A 15,984-nucleotide genomic window follows, 5' to 3' on the forward strand; every position below is an offset into this window, starting at 1 on the left:
GACTCCCAGAATGGATTACGTTCTGGAACCACGGTCCCACTGCACTCGATTCTGACCAAACAAAACCTCCTGGCGTATATTTTGCTCTAGGAGGCTTGGTTTGGTCAGAATCCGACTCGTGCCACAGCGAAGAAGCCGAAAACGTACGTCTTTTGGTCAAGCCAAAACAGGACAACTGGGATTGGGATCAGAAGCCAGGAAGGCTTCTGTTGCTCCATGGTGGTCACGCTTAAAACGGGGCAGTTGCACGGTATATTTAGGTCATGAGGACATTAGGAGAGCTGCACTGGATCAGGCCAATGGCCTCCCCAGCCCAGCACCCTGTTCTCACACTGGTCCTCCAGATCCCTGTGCAAAACCCAAAAAGTAGGAGCTGAACAAAGCAGCATTCTCCCCAACCACAATTCCCAGGCAACTGGTATTCAGAGGCAGACTTTGTCCAACAGTGGAGGGTAGAGAATAGCCATAGGCACAACTCGCAGGCTTAACATATAAAATAAGAACATCATACACTTAAAGAAGATTGGGAAACGTTTATCTGAGTACATGGGAAATAATTGTGTACAGCTGAAAACGCTGGCAGCCTTAAGATAAATTCAACAGTGTAAACAAGTTTGGATGGATGCAATAATGGAACAGTGAATGGTATAGTTTTTGTAAAATAGGCAGGGATTTGATATGTAAAATGAAAATGAACCATGGAAAGAGAAGAAGGGAAGTCACTGATATCTTCAGGATGTAAAAATTTGCATTTTAAATTGTAAAACAGAACGTTTTACAAAAATTAAATACAAAAAAAAAGAGAGAATAGCCATCCATCATGGCTAGGATATGACTCTAGACTGGATGCAAATTAAGCATATAAACATGAATAAAGCTTATTGGTATTAGTATTAGTATTTGCTGGCTGAAGTTAGCTCACAACTAACAAGCCCCACATTTCGCCCTTTCTCTCCACAGTAGGCTTGTATTTCTTTAAGCCATAAGAAAGTGTTGGGAGGGAGATGCAATCATTTATTTGCTCATTTGTTCATTTGCTCAGCCACGGCTGCAAATATTGCCGTTCCGATCTGCAGCAAAGCAGAGACTGCTCCGGATTGCCGAAACCTGGAGGCTCCCCGTTCCCTCCTTTTAGTCAAACACGGGTCAACAAAGGTGGAAACTTACAGTGTACACAAGAGGGACAGGTTCTCTGTGTGCCCTCTTCCCTCCCACGCTGTAAAACACAGGACAGTCCATCGCACTGAGTCACTGCATTCTTCCAATTATTCATGGGAAAGGTTATCTTTTTTAAGAGCACACCCCAAGATCAGGGTGTTCCCAGATCAATAAGAATGGCACTGAACAAATGCACGGCGCCCTGTTTCCAAACAGAGCAAGGCACACACATACACAAAAGGAGTCCCATGGCTCTCAGAAACTAATAGCCAAAGCCTCTCGGTTGCTAAAAACATGTCGTAATTTGTAGTGATGGGAGGAGGATGAACTTCATCAGATAAGGCTCAGGGAAAGCTTAAAAGTTATCCTCCAACTCCTAAAGTAGGGCTTTGGGTTAGTTACATGGGCGTACCCAGTAAGGGGCAGGGGGCAGCTCCCCCCCCGAAACAAAAATTTTTACCGTATTTTATGAACCATAACCCACACTTTTTCCCTCCAAAAACTGAAGGGGAAAAGTCGCTGTGGGTTATGGAAATTGGGCTGTTTCCGCCCCCCTCCGCGGCTACAGCCAGCGACAGGAACATGGGGAGGGCAAGAAGCAGCCTGAAATCGAGCTGTTTTCGCCCCCTCCACGGCTGCAGCCAGCGATAGGAACATGGGAGGGGGGAGGAGCAGCCTGGGCTGGGGGGGGGGGCGGACGGGAGCTCCATCCTTCCTTCCCCCCTCTTTCTTTCTTCCTTCCTTCCTTCCTTCCTTCCTTCCTTCCTTCCTTCCTTCCTCTCTCTCCCTCCCTCCCTCCCTCCCTCCTCTCTCTCTCTCACCCCTTCCTTCCTTCCTTCCTTCCTTCCTTCCTTCCTTCTTTCCTTCCTTCCTTTCTTCCTTCTCTCTCTTCCCTCCCTCCCTCCTTCCTTCCCTCTCTCTTCCCCTCTCTTGCCCCCCCCCCCCAGTTTTGATCCTGGGTATGCCCCTGGTTAGTTAGGTTTGTTAGCAGAGTCTGGAAAACCATGGCTAACTTCCACCAACAGACTCGCTTAGATGCAAAGCAGAAGTTTGTTGCAATGTTTTGAGGGACTCACAGCTGAAATTCCCACACATTCCGGAGCAAATTGGTGTGCCCAGTTTCAGTCTGGCAGAAACGCCCCCCGAAATGAACTCGACACACAGTGGATAGATAAAATGGAAAGAGCAAAGTTTTTCTGCTTCTCTCATAACACAAGAACTCGTGGACATCCAAGGAAGCTGAAGGTTGGAAGATTTCAAGAGAGGTAAAAGCAAATACTTCTTGACGCAGTGTGTATTTAAACTACGGAACTTAGAATCATAGAGTTGGAAGAGACCACAAGGGACATCTAGTCCAACCCCCTGCCAAGCAGGAAACACCATCAAAGCATTCTTGACATATGGCCGTCAAGCCTCTGCTTAAAGACCTCCAAAGAAGGAGACTCCACCACACACCTTGGTAGCAAATTCCACTGCCGAACAGCTCTTACTGTCAGGAAGTTCTTCCTAATGTTTCGGTAGAATCTTCTTTCTTGTAGTTTGAATCCATTGCTCCGTGTCCGCTTCTCTGGAGCAGCAGAAAACAACCTTTCTCCCTCCTCCATATGACATTCTTTTATATATTTGAACATGGCTATCATATCACCCCTTAACCCTCTCTTGCTTCTGTAAGAGACAGTGAGCTTGATGGCGATGCTCTGCCTCCTTGGTCAGCCATGCTTTTGGGTAACAGTTGCTAGAAGCCACAGGGGGAGAGAGTGCTCTTGTGCTCAGGCCATGCTTTCAGACTTCCCAGAGGGATCATCAATCCCTCTGAGGAGAGGATGCTCAACTAGATGGGCCATTGGCCTGATCCAGCAGCCTCTTCTTATGTTCTGAATTATATCTCATGCTCGAGATCTGAGCCCTGGAGCTAGGAGAGGAGACTGAGAGGAGACATTGTAGCCATCTTCAAATATCTCAAGGGTTGCCATATGGAAGATGGAACAAGCTTGTTTTCTCCTGCTCTAGAGTCTATGACCTGAACCAATGGATTCAAGTTATAAGGAAGGAGTTGCCGACTCAACTTTCTGACAGCGAGAGGAACAGACTCCCTCAGGAAGTGGTGGACTCTCCTTCCTTGGAGGTTTCTAAACAGAGGTTGGATGGCCATCTGTCCTGGATGCTTGGCCTGAGATTCCAGCTTTGCAGGGGGTTGGACTAGAGGACCCTTGGGATCCCTTCCAACTCTACGATTCTAGGTTTAAGACAGAGAACTTTCACAATGTAAAGTGGGAAGGGCTGGCTGGAGCTGGTGGAAATCGTAGTCCAAAACATCTTGAGGACACCAGGTTGGCAAGGGGTGGCACGGGTTTGCCCAGAAGCAAGCTTTCCCGTTTGCGAACGTTTTTCAGAAGCCAAACATCTGACGCGGCTTCCGCTTGACTGCAGGAAGTTCCTGCAGCCAATCGGAAGCCATGCCTTGGTTTTCGAACCGTTTCAGGAGTCAAATGGACTCCCAGAACGGATTACGTTCGAGAACCAAGGTACCGCTGTACAAAATCAGCAACCCGTGGGCTGGGGCAGGACTGCCCAGCCTACATCTGATCCCCAAATACAAAACACACGTTTTCAAGAAGGCAGAAGATTTTGTGTAGCTTCCAAACTGGATCATTGTGCCAGTGGTGCGGGAAAGCTATGCCGATTCTCATTCTCCTCATCCTCATATGACTTTCCCTCTTTTAAACAATGGCTGTCTAGACTGTGGGCTTCTAAAATTGGCACCTATTCCACGGGACAGAAGTGCCGTGTTCATACTTTCTGCATAACTGGTCGAAATCGCCCACTGAACCTCTCCATGCCACTCCCAGCCGCTGAATCGCTGTGCTGGGAACAAGCTCACCTGAGGATTTAAGCCTGTTACATTTCTGTGTTTAACCATTAAAAAACCCCAGCAAACCATCATTTACTGGTCCTGTGAAAGTATCACTAGCCAGCTCGGGAGCTAAGCCTGCCAAACCCGAGAGGTAACGCAAGAAAATTGTTTGGCAAAGGCGCGGGGCGTCCCAGAGGTGTTTGCTCCTCTAGAAAGTTCAATAATGTATTGACATTGGACAATTCTTTTTTTTTAAGATTCTATACATCCTGGCCAAAGTAGTATGTTCACTTTAAAAGACTACAACAGAAAGTAGAGGTCAGTTACTTTGGCTGAGGCAGAACAAGTCACAATCTGGGAACATTGGGGTAACTGTTGAAAATACAAGGGTGCACAAAATAACCCCTCTGCAAAGCCACAAATCCAACTCAATGGTGTAACGTTGGAAAATGATGATCACTTCTCCTACCTAGGCAGTTATCTTTCCACAAGGGCCAACACTGATGCTGAAATCCAGCATCGCTTGAGCTCTGCGAGTGCGGCTTTCTCCCGATTGAAGTGCAGAGTGTTTGAGGACCGGGACATTCACAGGGAAACCAAAATGCTTGTTTACAAAGCTATTGTACAGTACTACCAACCTTACTGTACGCTTGTGAAACATGGACCACTTATAAACGCCATCTCCAACTCCTTGAAAGATTCCATCAACGGTGCCCCCGAAAAATGTTACACATCACTTGGGAAGACCGGCGAACTAATACCAGTGTACTGGAAGAAGCAAAGATCACCAGTGTTGAAGCAATGATTCTTCAACATAAACATCGTTGGACTGCCCATGTTCTGCGGATGCCTGATTATTGTCTACTCTACTCTGAACTTAAAAATGGAAAGCGTAATGCTGGTGGTCAACAAAACAGGTTTAAAGACTGTCTCAAGGCAAATCTAAAAAAAAATGTAGTATAAACACCAACAATTGGGAAACACTGGCCTGTGAGCGCTCCAACTGGAGAACAGCCTTTACCAAAGGTGTCATGGGCTTTGAAGACACTTGAACTCAGGATGCAAGGGAGAAACGTGCTAAGAGGAAGGCACGCTTGGCAAATCCACATCGTGATCAATTCCCGCCCGGAAACCCACTGTGGAAGGACGTGTGGATCCAGAATTGGCGTCTACAGCCACTTACAGACTCATTGTTAAAACCGTGTTTATGGAAGGCAATCTTACTCGGCTATGAGTGATCGCCAAAGAAGAAGAAGAAGAAGACCAGCTAAATAGCTCCTTAAGCCAGGGTTACAGTCGCCAAAACAGTATGCCTAGTTGCCATTTTGGGACCAAATGGCTCAAAAGTAGTCTTTTTCAATAAGACTTTTTGGTTCCTGAGATTCGTTCTGATTGTGCAGATAAAATATCAAGGCTAGAATGCTACAGGGTGTGTTTGTAGTGTGTGAAAACAGTCCAGAGCCAAGGATCCCCAGGCAGGCACCTCCAGATGGTGGAGACATCAGGTGCCATCCTGGCAACCGGGCATCTTCACTTGGTCGCAAGTAGCCGATAGCCAGGTGCAAAATGCACCTTTCAAATTTCAAATGCTGGCTATACCTGTTGGTGCACTTTCCATAAGAGGTTTTTTTTTTTAGGTATATAGTGAAGAGTTGTTGTTGCTTAAATGAATCTGATTTTTAAAACATCAGTTAATTATATTAAGTGGCCATCTACAACACACACAGACAGGTTCAATTTGTCCATACTGTGGGTTGTTTATTTTAGAGTACACACAGAGGATCTCATCAAACTGACTCAAGAAGCCCTCTCTCTAAAGGCTTCCTTCCTGCATCAAAGATTGAACTATTGGGGACGGGTCGGGGAGAATATCTGTCTTGAAGTCAAGCGGGTTTTTTTTAAAAAAAAACCAGCACTATGGGTCACATACTGTATTTTATTATTGTGGAAGGAGATGAATATTTATGACTCTGGCAACCGAAAAGCACAGACATTTATTTCCAACCTTGCAAGAGCACAGCAACTGCCAGCCCTTGCTTCTAGAAAGTTCTTGCCACTTGGATTAAGCAGGGGTAGGCAAACTAAGGCCCAGGGGCCGGATGCGGCCTAATCGCCTTCAAAATCCGGCCCACAGATTGTCCGGAAATCAGCGTGTTTTTTTCTTCATTTTTTTTATTGAACATAAATTTCATTATACAATTGTACTAGAATTACATCTCACTTACAAAACAAAATAAATATAATTCCGTTGACTTCCCGTCACCTTCCACTGTGTGTCTCCTTTAGATTTCCAATGTACAGACCTTACTCATCATATTCTTATTTTTTTTCTTTTGTACATATTAATTCTAATCATACCCAATTATCTAGATCTTTGTTACAAACCAGCCATCATTCCAAGACTGCCATGAAGAGTCGATCATTATTATCGCTTTCTTGCAAGTAATTCCTGAAATTCGGGAATCGTCGTGTTTTTACATGAGTGGAATGTGTGCTTGTATTTAAAATGCATCTCTGGGTTATTTGTGGGGCATAGGAATTCGTTCATTATTATTATTATTTTCAAAATACAGTCCGGCCCCCCACAAGGTCTGAAAAAGGTTGCTGGCCCCTGATCTAAAACTACTCTGCTTTGTGCAAGGGGTCCCAGGAGGTCGCTGGTGTGGGACCCACGGGTGCCAGCGATTCCACCAACCGCACACAGTGCCCATGAAATGTCTCGGGAAGTATCACCTCAAGAATCACAGGATTGTGGAGTTGGAAGGGACCCGAGGGCCATCTAGTCTACCCCCTGCAATGTAGGCATCCCAACTAGATCATGTATGACAGGCGGCAAAGTGACCTCTGCATTTAAAAACCTCCAAGGAAAGGATTGTTTGCATTTCCTGCTTGCATTGCCTTGGCTTCTCCTACATTCAACAGGATCCCTTTTCACTGGATGCCAGAATTGGACACCCACAGTCTCTTCCAGTCTGAACAGAGGTAAAATAATAATAATAATAATAATAATAATAATAATAATAATAATAATAATTTATTATTTATACCCCGCCCATCTGGCCGGGTTCCCCCAGCCACTCTGGGCGGCTTCCAACAAACCATTAAAATACAGAAATCAAACATTAAAAGCTTCCCTAAACAGGGCTGCCTTGAGATGCCTTCTAAAGGTCTGGTAACTGTTGTTCTCTTTGACCTCTGGTGGGAGGGCATTCCACAGGGTGGGTGCCACTACCGAAAAGGCCCTCTGCCTGGTTCCCTGTAACTTGGCTTCTCGTAGTGAGGGAACCGCCAGAAGGCCCTCGGCGCTGGACCTCAGTGTCTGGGCAGAACGATGGGGGTGGAGACGCTCCTTCAGGTATACTGGACCGAGTATTAATTCAGTTAATACTGAATTATTAACAATAATAATTCAGAAAGCTTAAACGTCAGAGGCAGAATAGTTTTTCTAATAACCACTTATGGCATAGCAAAGCTGCTAAGCACTTAACAAGCCATGCAATTGCCAGCTTCCCCACCTTGGCACGGCTTCTATGACTTTAGCAGTGAGGTTGCCCACTTTTGGGGGCCAAGGAGCACACCCACAAAGGGGCGAAAGTGTCATAGACTACCACACACAGAGAGCCCGCGAGGCATTGGCTACAAACGAACGCTACTTTCACACGCAAATTCGGCAAAGGAGGAGGGGACTCATCTGAGGCCACCACCCTAAAAAGTGCTGATCTGCATTTTTTTCCTCCCCACCCCCCACCCCACCAAGATAACTGTACGGCATGCCAGCTTTTTGCGAATTAAAATCAGAAGCTGCACTCAAGGGAAGATGGGAGGAAGCGTGCCCAGAACAGCAACTCGTACAGAGATCCAGCTCTGAGAGGCGGCATTCCACAACCGCTCCCAACACAGAGTGAGACATCAGCACAATTGCGTGAACTCATAAGCAACTGAGTGGAAGGAGGATTGCAAGAGATCTCCCAGGAGCCTATAATTAAATTTCTGTCTCACGACACCCTAGCGGCTCTGTCTAAGTGACATATGTGCAGCAGGATGCGGGAATACTGTAAGTCTCATCTCTGCTCTCAGAACCCCATATCTACACAGACACAGACAGACAGACAGACAGACAGACACACACACACACGTACCAGTGGTGGGGAACCTCAGGATGCAGTCTACTGGCCCCAAGCCAAAAGTTGCATCAATTGCTTTGCCCTATTTTGCCTCCTGACATGTGCCCCCCCATCCGGAGATTCCCTACCAGCAGCGTTAGAAATTAGCCAGGAGCCAGGCGCGTTTTGCTACTGGCACGGGTTCAGTGCCGGATTTACGTATAAGCTGAACCAACTTTAGCTTAGGGCCCCACTCTCTTGGGGGCCCCCAAAAAAATTAAAGGAAAAAAACTGGATGTACATTTCCAAAATATAAGATGAAAAACAAATAAAATGAAACCTACATACAGCAACAGTGTTTTGTGTTGTGTAGGCTCCTATGATGTAAGTCATGGGCCCCGCCTGCTAGCCTGCTCCCTAAAATATCACTGGTTTGTACAGCAAAAAAGTTGTCCAGATATAAACAGTTAACTTATTAAAACTCGCAATAATTTCATAATTATCTGTCCCTATGTATTTATAGTAGTATAACCAAATCAGTAATTTTTGATATAACTTTAAAAGCTCCTCTGAAAATATATTATTCCAAAAATGAAACCTTCATCTGGTTGTAAATATGCAAGGAGTCTTTCTGTTAAAAAATGATTTAAATCAAGTCCTGCCATCTAGTGATTTAAATCGATTTTATTTAAATCAAATCCACCCTGGTGGCGAGGAATTCACTCTGCCAATGCTCAGAGGCACTCTCATCTTTTCCAACTTCATGTCGTCCAGCAATAAAAATGCATGTCAGGGCTGACCCACAGACACACCCAGCAGCCAACATAAAATATTCCTCAACTGGGGTGGGGACGAGGAATCGGATCAGAAGCGAAGTGAAGCCCATTTAATTTGCAATGGATTTTGCACATGTTCCCTCCTTGGATGCATCATCAAGCAATGACTTACATGTGTCAACAGGGCCAGAGACCCCGTCTTAAAAGCACCCAGTCTGCATTTAATGCAGAGGGACAACGGGAAGATTGGAGAATGCAAAGCTAGCAGAATAGAGAGAATAGAGAGAGCGACTTATATATACACACACCTTATATTTAAAGCATATGGCTTCCCCCACCCCCGCCCAAGAATCTTGGGAACTGTAGTTTCCACCCACACAGCACTACAGTTCCCAGCAGCCTCAAGGAACGACTGTTCCCAGGAATTTCTGGGGGAAAGCCATGCACTGCAAATGTGTTTCAAAACTGCTTTAAATGTATACAGAGTGCACACAACCCAGGAATGCAGATTGCCCGCTTGCCTCGGAAACAAACAAACAAAAAAAACAATCAGCATAGTCTCAAGTCATGTGAAAGGACAGGAAGTGGTTTGGTGGGTTTTTAGCAAAAAACCCTGAAGAAAGCTTTGAGATGGGCAAAAGAGAATGAAAGCAGAGAATGGATAATGCTTCGAACAGAGAAACCACAAACCCCATTAAGTAAAGGTAAAGGGACCCCTGACCATTAGGTCCAGTCGTGACCGACTCTGGGGTTGTGGCGCTCATCTCGCATTATTGGCCGAGGGAGCCGGCGTACAGCTTAGGCACTCTTCTGGTGAATCAGAGCAGCACATGGAAACGCCGTTTACCTTCCTTCCGGAGTGGTACCTATTTATCTACTTGCACTTTGCTGTGCTTTCGAACTGCTAGGTTGGCAGGAGCTGGGACCGAGCAACGGGCGCTCACCCCGTCGCGGGGATTCGAACCGCCGACCTTCTGATCGGCAAGCCCTAGGCTCTGTGGTTTAACCCACAGCATAAATGAGGATGCTTAATTTCTTAAGAGTGTCACACCCTTTGCTCAGGAGGGGATTCTTCCGCAAGCCAGACATCATCTAGTCTAAAATCACCAGTTGCGGGTGGAGGGGGAGAGAATAACTCTATATATGCCTTGTATTATTTAGGAGAGAACCCTGCTTTTTTTTTTTAACTCCCAGGGCTCTGTTTTGAGACACAATCCCTCTATCACAAGGACTAGAAACTTGACTGCCAGGACCTGCACAGAGTATAGTAGGAAACACTGGTCTGGGAGGTATTTATTAAATAGGGAGGGCTGTGACTTACTGCTGCGGGCGCTGATTCAATCTTCTCTGCTCCCTTGCAGTTATTTTACTATCAAAACACACTTTTTAGAGACCCACATGCCCTGTAGCTTCTAACAAAAGTAGGGTCATAATCGCCTAAGACAACAATTCAGTTCATATATGCGTAAGCAAGTGCTGCTCCCCCCCCCAAAACACACAAAACACCAGCTACTCTGTATAAAAGGTGAATTAAAAAATGCTTTTAAACGAAATGAAGGTGATGTTGATTGGGGGACAGAGGGCCCTGGCAGGTGGTCTTGCTTCTCAACACCTGGAAACAATTGTTACATAATGCGCCTCCTCCAGACGATACAGGACTTTCTCTGCCCAGAAGGAAGCAAATCGACCCCTGGAAACTCACTGCAATTCAGGGGAGCACAGAGCATGTCCGAGTCCTCAAGAGTTTGAGGGGCCGGGAGGCGAAAGCAATCTAGAACGAAGCATGTTCCCAAAATCGCAGGGGTGTGTGCGGTTTTTGCGCGTGCACAAGAACAAACGAACAGCAGCGAAAAGAGATCTCAGGATCGCAGTTGCAACCCTTCTGCTTTTCCTCCTGCAAGGAGACCTTGCTCGAGACTAAGCCCCACTGGACCTAGCAGAACTTCCTTTCCTTAAAGGGAGGTGGATTCCTCTACCGATTGCTTACCGCCTTCCTCTCAATCAATCAATCAATCAATCACCCCGGAGGAAATACAGAGCAAGCATGCACGAATATCCTAGTCACAAGACTGAAAAAAGAAGGATGTGTGTGTGTTTTGTGGGTAAGGCAGCCTCTCCATCGTCTTCCCTCATCAGCCCAACATCTCCATTCTCCCCGCTTTTTAAATAACAGAAAACGAAAGCCAAATGCGCCTCCGCAAACCCCGCACTTTTCCGATTCGTTTTGTCTGCGGGTGCACACACACACACACACATGCAAGATGCGTGCACATGTGTGCAGACGCAGGAGATTTCCTGCGGATCCAGAGGGGGAAAGAGAGCAGCTTTGTCTCCCTCCCCACCAGCTAGATCTCCCTCCCTCGAGTCCCATGGCATTGACACGGGGGAGTGGGGGGCTTCTGCAAAGCTCCCCCCCCCCACACACACACACTACCGCAGGCACAAGAGGGAAACCGGATTCACTCCTGATCCGCCCTGCCCTGCACGCTTTGCCTTACCTTCCTCCCAGGAAAGGCAGCCTCTGTAGGATCTGGTCTGTTTCTCCAGAGCTCCCCTCTCTCCAGGACTTTGCTTGCTCGGGGCGGGGCTTCGGGAGGCAAGGGGCGGGGCATGGGGCGTGGGGCGGGGCTGCAGTCGGCGCATGCGCCTGACGCGCGGCACCGGCGGTGCGTGGGAGCGTTTCCATTCACAGAATTCGTTCATTCAGACCTTTGCTTGGGAGAAAGTAACTCCGTTGGGGTTTAAAAACTTAGGCACGTGCAAGACCGGGTCGCCCAGGGACTCTTAAGGGTACGCTCCTTCCTCGGGCTGCTTCTACTCGCGAGTAAGCCCTGCAATATTGCCACCTTCCACAGAATGGATTGGATGGAATTCTTCCACGGAATTTATGAATTGCGTGAAGAACTTTCTTTTGTCTTTCCCGATTGAATGCCCTGGCTCCCACCAGTGGAATCGTAGAGTTGTAGAGTTGAAAGGGACCCCGAGGGTCATTTAGTCCAGCCCCCTGTAGTGCAGGAATAAATCCCCTTATTCAGCAAGAATCAGAGTCAGGCCACCGTCCCATCACTGTGCATTGTTGAAGAGGTTTCTTTCTCCACCCATACCAGTTACTTTTAAATAAAAATAAAAAGCAAAACCAGCAACACTGTAAGTACCACATGGCTCTTGTTGCATTCGTGTTGGAAATACACCCTGTGTAAACACACAAACCCCATTTGCAATGACGACATCCTTTATTATTGTGCGGCTCGATGTTATCTTTGTGTGACTTGACCACAGAGTGTTGTTATGTTGCTGCTATTGTACATGCAAAGATTATTATTATTATTGTTATGTTGCTGCTATTGTACATGCAAAGAGTGGCAAAAGCTGTAATGGGATGCAATCTCAAAAATGACAGAATGATCTCGATACGAATCCAAGGCAGACCTTTTAACATCACAGTAATCCAAGTTTATGCACCAACTACCGGTGCTGAAGAAAGTGAAATTGACCAATTCTATGAAGACCTACAACACCTTCTAGAAATGACACCAAAGAAGGATGTTCTTCTCATTACAGGGGATTGGAATGCTAAAGTAGGGAATCAAGAGATAAAAGGAACAACTGGCAAGTTTGGCCTTGGAGTTCAAAATGAAGCAGGGCAAAGGCTAATAGAGTTCTGTCAAGAGAACAAGCTGGTCATCACAAACACTCTCTTCCAACAACACAAGAGACGACTCTACACATGGATATCACCAAATGGGCAGCATCGAAATCAGATTGATTATATTCTCTGCAGCCAAAGATGGAGAAGCTCTATACAGTCAGCAAAAACAAGACCAGGAGCTGACTGTAACGCAGATCATCAGCTTCTTATAGCAAAATTCCAGCTTAAACTGAAGAAAGTAGGAAAAACCACTGGGCCAGTAAGATACAATCTGAATCAAATCCCTTATGAATACACAGTGGAAGTGAGTAACAGGTTTAAGGATTTAGATTTGGTGGACAGAGTGCCTGAAGAACTATGGATGGAGGCTCGTAACATTATACAGGAGGCAGCAACGAAAACCATCCCAAGGAAAAGGAAATGCAAGAAGGCAAAATGGCTGTCCAACGAGGCCTTACGAATAGCGGAGGAGAGGAGGCAAGCAAAATGCAAGGGAGATAAGGAAAGATACAGGAAACTGAATGCAGATTTCCAAAAAACAGCAAGGAGAGATAAGAGGGTCTTCTTAAATGAGCAATGCAAAGAAATAGAGGAAAACAATAGAATGGGGAAAACCAGAGATCTGTTCAAGAAAATTGGAGATATGAAAGGAACATTTCGTACAAAGATTACCATAATCAAGGACAAAAGTGGTAAGGACCTAACAGAAGCAGAAGACATCAAGAAGAGGTGGCAAGAATACACAGAGGAATTATACCAGAAAGATATGGAGGTCTCGTACACCCCAGGTGGTGTGGTTGCTGACCTTGAGCCAGACATCTTGGAGAGTGAAGTCAAATGGGCCTTAGAAAGCACTGCTAATAACAAAGCCAGTGGAAGTGATGATATTCCAGCTGAACTATTTAAAATTTTAAAAGATGATGCTGTTAAGGTGCTACACCCAATATGCCAGCAAGTTTGGAAAACTCAGCAATGGCCAGAGGATTGGAGAAGATCAGTCTACATCCCAATTCCAAAGAAGGGCAGTGCCAAAGAATGCTCCAACTACCGCACAATTGCGCTCATTTCACACGCTAGCAAGGTTATGCTTAAAATTCTACAAGGCAGGCTTAGGCAGTATGTGGACCGAGAACTCCCAGAAGTGCAAGCTGGATTTCGAAAGGGCAGAGGAACCAGAGACCAAATAGCAAACATGCGCTGGATTATGGAGAAAGCTAGAGAGTTCCAGAAAAACGTCTACTTCTGCTTCATTGACTATGCAAAAGCCTTTGACTGTGTCGACCACAGCAAACTATGGCAAGTTCTTAAAGAAATGGGAGTGCCTGATCACCTCATCTGTCTCCTGAGAAATCTCTATGTGGGACAAGAAGCTACAGTTAGAACTGGATATGGAACAACTGATTGGTTCAAAATTGGGAAAGGAGTACGACAAGGTTGTATATTGTCTCCCTGCTTATTTAACTTATATGCAGAATTCATCATGCGAAAGGCTGGACTAGATGAATCCCAAGCAGGAATTAAGATTGCCGGAAGAAATATCAACAACCTCAGATATGCAGATGACACAACCTTGATGGCAGAAAGTGAGGAGGAATTAAAGAACCTTTTAATGAGGGTGAAAGAGGAGAGCGCAAAATATGGTCTGAAGCTCAACATCAAAAAAACCAAGATCATGGCCACTGGTCCCATCACCTCCTGGCAAATAGAAGGGGAAGAAATGGAGGCAGTGAGAGATTTTACTTTCTTGGGCTCCTTGATCACTGCAGATGGTGACAGCAGTCACGAAATTAAAAGACGCCTGCTTCTTGGGAGAAAAGCAATGACAAACCTAGACAGCATCTTAAAAAGCAGAGACATCACCTTGCCGACAAAGGTCCGTATAGTTAAAGCTATGGTTTTCCCAGTAGTGATGTATGGAAGTGAGAGCTGGACCATAAAGAAGGCTGATCGCCGAAGAATTGATGCTTTTGAATTATGGTGCTGGAGGAGACTCTTGAGAGTCCCATGGACTGCTAGAAGATCAAACCTATCAATTCTTAAGGAAATCAGCCCTGAGTGCTCCCTGGAAGGACAGATCGTGAAGCTGAGGCTCCAATACTTTGGCCACCTCATGAGAAGAGAAGAATCCTTGGAAAAGACTCTGATGTTGGGAAAGATTGAGGGCACTAGGAGAAGGGGACGACAGAGGACGAGATGGTTGGACAGTGTTCTCGAAGCTACGAACATGAGTTTGACCAAACTACGGGAGGCAGTGCAAGACAGGAGTGCCTGGCGTGCTATGGTCCATGGGGTCACGAAGAGTCGGACACGACTAAACGACTAAACAACAACAACATTGTACATGCAATAAAAAGAAGTTTAAAAATAGATGGAAGAAGATGACGCAACAGTTTCAGCTGAGAAAATATCCAGTAACTCTTATGGTCCGGTCAGTGATTGTGGAACAGGATAAGACCACAGAACACTGCAGCAGCATGTTCGGTGCATTTTCCTTTACGTGCATGGGCCTGAGGTTGCAGTCATAGCGTGTTGGGGTTGCAAAGGGATATTGGAGGTCCTCTAGTCTGACCCCCATCCTCAATGCCGAATCTGCAATGCAGGGTGCAATTACAGCATCCCTGGTGCCGATACAAATTGCCCCCTCCCTGGTCAGCAGACAAGTAATTTGGTGAATGGGGATCAGGTGATCTCTCTAGCTGATCTGCACAGATCAGACATGGCAGGGCTGTGTGTTTGTCCACATGCAAGTGTGTGTGTATTGGCTGAGGGTGGATGTGGCCCTCAAGCTTTTTAAAAAAGGGATTAACCAACCGTGATTTAGGGATGTCATTGAATGGACCCTGGAGAAATTGTATTCTTTCACCTGCTTGACGCTACACCAGCATTATGCCATGCTTTTGCTGTTTCTTAAAACCTGAGCAATTTGGGTTTGGAGAATATTAAATGTTTCAGGATTTAAGAGTGTGATTTTGGCCGTGACCCACAAACCACTTAAACCAGAGTATCTCCGGTTTGCCGACTTTGGCAATGAGAAACTAGCTTAGGTTGAACTTCAGTCTACGTATATCTCTCCTGCGGTTTGCAAATTGGCATTTTCAAATGCTGCGGGAGCATCTAATTCAAGACAGCCTGAAAAATAGGTTGCTATAAAGGAGAATGACAGGTTTCGAAAGAACTCGTAAGGACAATTGAGGAACCTGGAAAGCTGCCTTCTGCAGAGTCAGACCATTGATCCATCAAGTTCAGTACTGTCTGCACAAACTGGCAGCAGCTCTTCAGGATATGTCCCACTATGAGAACAGAATCCTGGACTAGATGGGCTATTGGCCTGATCCTGATGAACTCGTCATGTTCTTCTCCCCCAGGCAGTCTCGGGTTAATAGTACAGAGTGTGTGCCTTTAGTTTGCAGTACACCAGGAAGTGAGTTTGTATTTTTTTCCAGT

The 15,984-nt window shown here is 46.0% G+C and overlaps 1 protein-coding gene across 2 annotated transcripts in view; it reads right to left on the reverse strand.

Annotated features, from left to right (window-relative positions):
• CAPN5 (calpain 5) overlaps positions 1-11,477 on the reverse strand; it is a 75,782-nt gene extending 64,305 nt beyond the window's left edge. The window contains exon 1 of one of the 2 annotated variants that reach the window (XM_035115499.2): positions 11,390-11,477. The gene's annotated coding sequence lies outside the window, so the exon portion shown is untranslated. Of the gene's footprint in view, positions 1-1,167; positions 1,429-11,389 lie in introns of those variants that run through there. The other variant, XM_060273922.1, reaches the window with a different exon arrangement.
• Positions 11,478-15,984: the final 4,507 nt, after the last annotated feature.

Source organism: Zootoca vivipara, chromosome 4, assembly GCF_963506605.1.
Source record: "Zootoca vivipara chromosome 4, rZooViv1.1, whole genome shotgun sequence".
NCBI classification, from domain to species: domain Eukaryota; kingdom Metazoa; phylum Chordata; class Lepidosauria; order Squamata; family Lacertidae; genus Zootoca; species Zootoca vivipara.